This window comes from Cygnus atratus, chromosome 2 (genome assembly GCF_013377495.2).
Source record: "Cygnus atratus isolate AKBS03 ecotype Queensland, Australia chromosome 2, CAtr_DNAZoo_HiC_assembly, whole genome shotgun sequence".
NCBI classification, from domain to species: Eukaryota; Metazoa; Chordata; class Aves; order Anseriformes; family Anatidae; genus Cygnus; species Cygnus atratus.
In genome coordinates this window covers 21,739,132-21,745,622 of record NC_066363.1, presented here as the reverse complement: position 1 = coordinate 21,745,622, position 6,491 = coordinate 21,739,132, and positions in this window count along the sequence as shown.

The window sequence follows — 6,491 nt, the reverse complement described above, 5'->3', positions numbered from 1 at the left end:
AATCACAGTGGCTAGGAAAGAATGCTAGGCATGTCATACCCTTGCGATGCAATCACTGTTTGAAAAATTTCACTGAGAATGTCTAGCATAAATTATTGTTTCCATAACCATTGGCCCAGTATGTTACTAATACTGAAAACCTTTTGCAGTTTATCAAAATTGAGCTGTACTAGATGTGATGTTTCATGAGGGATTTTATCAGACTCGGTTTCTGATGAAGTGTTGCTCGGTAAAGTTAGCTTTCAGCCGCCAACATGGCATTTCTAGGAACCGTGCTGGGCTGTGCCAGTACGTCCAATGAAGCCTACGATTTTCATTTATAATCCTACACATCTGCAAGACTAGAAGTGAAACCCACATCAAGCTAGGTTTGTTAGCCTCTCCCAACCCGTTTCTAAGCACTCTATACAGGGAAAATGTATATAACTGAAATTATTTAGAAGAGCCATCAAACACAAGTATTTATAGCCTTTCTATTTTCAGACATATTAATCTCATTTCAAGATTTTATTTTTAGGTTCTGGATTTATGCATGTGCTCTGTAGGGAATAAGGAATAAAAAAGACATTGCTTCTCTAATTAATTCATTACCTTCCTGGTTGAAATAAATATAAACAAATCTGGCCTGTTTGTTATGTTTGGCCTGCAATGGTAACCCTGGCTGGATGAGAGGCATTATGTCAACATAGTGTTGTTGACTTTCTTGTTGTACTTACACATTCCAACACCTGGCCAAAAATAAAGGATTTAAAAAAAAAAAAAAAGTGTCTAGTAAGCAAGATATATCTCTATATAAAATCTTTGCTGGACTGAACAAAACAGAATCTGAGCTCTACAAGTCCTGCTGCAGTCAGCCAAAAGATTTCTGTTGCAGCGAATTTGTTTTGAGTCAGACCTTGAAGGGTCGCAGGAAACTGGTGGCAGCAGACGCAGGGCCAGGCATTGGTTCAAGGAGGGATCTGTTCAAGCCACTCCCTCAGGATGAGCTGATGGCATGGGAGATCCCAACTCACTTGCAGAGCAGGAGGAGATGGTAACACATCCTCAGCTCTCTCGGAGGAGGGGGGATGAGGGAGAAGACACAGATGAGTGCAGATGGCAAGCCTGGATGTGCTCCTTACCTTTTTGCTTAAGGCAGGAGTTTTAATCTCCAGCATCCCCATATGGTGTGCATAGTATATAGTATATAGAATGACAAACTGAGAAAGACTTGTAGCTATACATTGGCATTGATCGTGCCTTTGGTCACAAACCCATCTACTATCACCTAAAGCTTTTGTATACCACAGGCTTGTCTTTTTTTTAAAGAGTTCTTCCCCTGCCCAAACTTCGCTTTTTCATTCAGCCCCACGTGATGATTTTAATATTTGAGTAAGCCTGTAGCTGGCACAGGAAATGAGATGCCTTATGCTGGTCACCATCATGGTAGGATTTCAGTAGTAGGGTGTTTCCTCCAGAGAGGAAGAAAATCTTTAATGCAGCCGCAGCAGAGCTGTAACTGCAGACTTACTGAGCTATCTTGAAACCACAAATGCACGCACTGAGGACTACAAAACCTGCCCAAGAAGTTGAGCACACGGTGCCTCTGCAGCACTGAAGTCTCTTCCACCTTGGTTACATTACTGGCACTTCGCAAATGAGTTACTTCAAAACTAGTTTAAGTCCATTTGGTATATCACTTAAAACTGCAATTGTAGGAGTGACTGCGGTGTAAATATTCTCTTTTTTTTTTTTTTTTTTTTTACTACATTTGTGTCTACAGGTGTCTGTCAAGCATACCAATACACTAAAGCTTAGCAGCTGGGACATAGCTCCATTCTACCAGAAAGTCTCTTAGAAAAGTCTATAGAAAAGCACAGGTTTGAAGAAGTTGTAAGATTATGTAAAGGTAAAATGGAATTGAGGATAAATTGAAAATCCTGTAAAATCTTGTAAAAATTTCCAACTAAAACAGAAATGTGTCACTTTTGGCTGATAGGTTTGATTGGATCCTTTTTCCCAATTAAGTGTTGCCTCAGGTAAGAAAGAAAAGCTTTGGGTCTTCCTAAAGCTGAAACAAACCTTTTTTAGAAAAAGGGCTATGAATTTAAAACATTAATTTTGCTGAGACAGCCTAGAGACAGCAGCGCAAATAAACCTAACCTAAATGGGTTAAGAAAGCCTAAAATAGTTCTTTCTGAAGAAGGGAAGTCTTCTTGCACAAGACATATGCCAGTATAGACTGGCACTGTCAATATTCATCTGTAGGGAGTTGGGCTGATTTAAGACTCCAGCAAATGTTTCACATAATTCATAAGAGCAACACAATGGGATATTGTTGGAATTGTCTATCAGGGACCCTGCACAGCAGCCAAAGTCCCTGAGGATGACTTCATTGCAGAAACAGTGCCAAGTCACATATAGCACTCATCTCCTATGCTATAGAGCACAGTTGTTCAAAAATCAGAAAAGTAATGCAGTTAAACACAAGTCATTAATTAACCTGCATTATGCATACATCCCATTGTCAGTACCAGTCCAGGCACCACAAATATTATAGTACAAATAGTATTATGTCCTTGAGAGAATTCATTTACAGAATATATCTCTAGGCTTCTCTTGATACTATAGAAGTTGATGATTTTAGGAATACATCTGTTGGACAACAGCATTATTACCATATTCACAGTAATCCCGTCCTCAGTCTTTGACAGATCTGGCCTGCATGTTGTTTCATTACCTAGAAGGCTCTTTCATTCTGCAGGAAGTTATTTCATCCTGCTGTGCTTTGGACTTGGGTTGTAGGCTTGGTAACCTCCATGTTGTGGAGCTTATGGGAAATGGATATTTCATGTCAGATATGCAGCCACAAACACTGGCAAAAGTCTAAGAGTCAACACCAATAAAGCATTTGCAAAGCTCCTAAATAGTTTCTATGTCCTTCCTCCAGTCATTCGACACAGGCATTAACTCTTTCCTACACAATGACCATAAGCAAGAGCCAAATTATCGAAGAAAATTTCAGGTATATTGTGAGTCCGTGTTTGTAATGGAAAGCAGGACACCTTTCCACCTGAAAAATATGGACTCTCTACTCTTTAGATACTTTCTCGTTTCCTTCTCCAACCATATGCGCCATCTGCTTTATATGTATTTAATACTTTTTCTACTCCAATCCCTGCAGTGTAAAATTTTATTTCTTATTTTTGCATACTACCAGCTTAAATCTGGATCATCTTCCCTCTTCAACCCCATCTGGACAAAGCATATTTATGCTTGGAGATTAAGCATAGAGCTGGCATGTAAAAGCAACTCATCTTAGAAACTCGGTCTTCTCAGCTTTGGTGTGTGCAAGCCACGTCTTCTTCCCTTTGTAAGAAGCTAACTAATCCCAGAGTGGCTAACACAATGTACAGTCAGTTTATGAGACTCATTGGAACCAAGGATTTGGCACAAGAGCTCGAACTGAGGAATCCAGTAAAAACTTGGCCCTCAGCTAGTACTTTTCTGCTTGTCCTGGGCATCTCAAAGGAAGAATTGAACAATTGCAGCACGTAATTAATAATTCCATTGCCGTGTCCTGCCCCTTCCTCAAAAAGAACATCATCATTTCCTGGTATATCATGGCAAAGAAAACATTAGGCTATTTATGCTTTGTGTAAGTGATGGAACTGGGGGAGAGAGAAGAATGAAATCACTCCCCAGATTTAATTGTTTTTTGGCTAGAGGAGCCCTTTAAGCAGTTTGCTTTGAAAAAGCTTGGCCAAAAAGAAGTAGTAAATGTGTAACTGACAGGGTTCATTAATGGCATACTAGAATCACTTCTTTTAGCTTTTTCCGAAAGAGAGAATGGATGGATGAATGGATGGATGACTCAAGTTTGAAAAGGTTTGCAATCTCAAAATTTAAAACAGCAATCCCAGACAAATTCGTATTTATGGTTTCCCATTGTAATGTGACAAATGAATGTTCATCCATGCTGTTGACTTCTACCTGTGCCAACAGCTGACTGCAGGGATAACAACTGAGTACTGTTCTTGATAGCAAAGCCAAGACAGCGAAGTCAACGATGTGGCAAAGGATGGAAAGAAAAAGCATTTTACAAAGCCTCCACTGAAAGCTTGAACTGACTATAAAGTAAAATCCTTTACTTAAGTTAAAAAGGCTTTATAAAGTGTCCATCATGATCTTTGAGTAGCTCCTTGGGGAAAAAAGGGAAAAAAAAGAAAAAAAAAAGACTGTTTAGTCATCAAAATGCACTGTTAGCATTGATACTGAAGGAAGGTATTCCAGAAGAATCGTCTTCAAACAAATATTTACAACAGTCTTTTATTCCATTTGTGAGACTCCCTCAAAACAAGAAGCACAGTTATAACTAAAGCTAGGTGAACAAGTTCCACTATTAGGTATCAGGGTGAGATGTGAACAGTGCTGAAAGAATTTCTTCCTCAGTTCATTTGTGATGAGCTAGGCAAGCTTTGCACCATAGGATGTTGGTTCCACCAGACCAAAGAATCTGAGGCTAGAAGATACATCAGTAAGCATGGGGAGGGGGCAGGGGGAACACGACACTGACAGAGTCGGCCTCCAGCAAAACATTGTTTTTCTTGTCAGCAATCGCTAGCTCCTCCAGTTTTGTATCAGTCCACAAGACTGAACCATGAAGAAGAAGCAACAATACTTAATCTCTGTCTTTCCTGTGTTTTCTCCTGGATGATTTAATGTTTCTTCAAGCTCTGGAAGCATAAAGTGAAATTCATTTTTTCTCCTCAAGCCTTTCTTTTCTATGTTCCTGTACATCATCTCTTTAAGTATTCAACACATGCCCAAGTATTTATTGAATCTGTTTTTTTGTTTGTTTGTTTTGTTTTGTTTTTTCTTTTTTTTCAGTGTAGGATTATGGGGTAATCCCTTTCAGCTAATAACACTTCATGTCCTACATCTTCTCTTGCCCCCATTTTCCCCATCTTGCTACGCTGTAATTTAACTCAGTGCAGCATTCATCTACTCCTCATTTTTCCACTCAGTCCATGTGATTTGAGTATTGACATCTTTCTGCTACTGAATGTGGTACCTTTTCCTCTCTCTCAAAAATGTGAAGACATGGACTCTGATGATACCACGTTCATTTAATCTGATGTCTTCCTCAGTCTGTGATTTCTGTTGCCCTTTTCACTGCCATCATTTCTCCGTTGTGTGCCTTGTTTTCTTCTGTATGTACATCTACATGACCATCCAAACACCCATTTTCTTATTCCTACCGCAATAAATCTCTTACAAAAACCCAGTTTCTCTAAGTAAAAAGGACTTCCAAGCTTTTAAAAGATGATTGGGTCAAATTAACAGTATTAACACTCTCATTTATATTCAAAATCCTCATGCACTTCTCTTGTTCTTTTGCCCTCTGAATGAGTTTTGCCTGGTTTGTCTTTGGCAAAATGCAAGCTTCATGAAATAAGGAAGTCAAACAGCTGAAATTTCAAATTACCTAGGTTTGAACACCCAAATCAAGACTGAGGCACTTGGCACGGTCTGGAAATTAGTTCTGCTTAAAGAGTTTCAGGTTGAGCGTCAAACCTCAAAGCATGCCATGCCTCTTGTCAGTTTGGAAAATTTTGGCCTTTACATCCCAGTCATTGCTAAAGACACTGTTGAGAGTCATCAGCTAGTGCTGTTGCTATTAAATGCAGTGATTCAGAGTATACAGGTTGTCTTTTTTTTTTCTTTCTTATTTTTTAAGGGATGCATTACAGTAATCGCTAGACCTATGAAAGAGCTGAAAAACTCCAATTTCTCTCCACTACGTTGCTGGAATTGTGCATGCTGTTTGAGACAACATGGGACTCAGGCAGAGGGCCATACTGGCTTTGAAAATGCCTACCTGATTTGATAAAAGAGGGACAAAAGGATACAGAAAATACCCTGTTCTGGCAACTAGAAACCATAGTAGAGGGAACTTTATGCACGGCAATAATAACATCATGCATCTGGGTGGCATGAATCATGCTCAGAACACTTCCCTAGTGATGAAAGACTTACCAGTTTCATATAGATCATTTTACATTAAAATATAATATTGCAGAGAGACGTGGTTAGTTTTGAGTATATAACCTAGTAATTTCCTTGAAAAAATCAGTAGCTACTCACAGACATTTGGTATGTTTTGTAACAATGGCAACTACCGTAGGCAATACAACTTTAAAAATAAATTTCATAAAAGAATTTTCAATGTATTTTTTAAGACCATAATTTGTCAAGAAGGTCACTCAGAAAGGGAGACTTAAATGCCCAAACACTTATGTGTTAGCCTCATGGTGTTCCAAAAACCAAAATCAGCTGCTCTCTGGCAGCGTGTAGGGAGAAGCAATCTCTGGGTTCAGAAACAGATGACTTCTCTCTGGGCTCAGAGGGGTTGCCCTCAGCTAGCTTGTCCAAATGCTGAACCAAGGCACAGTGAGTACAGTGAGTACTGGCCTTTCTTGGGGGCTCCCTGTCACACTCAGCCCCCAGTT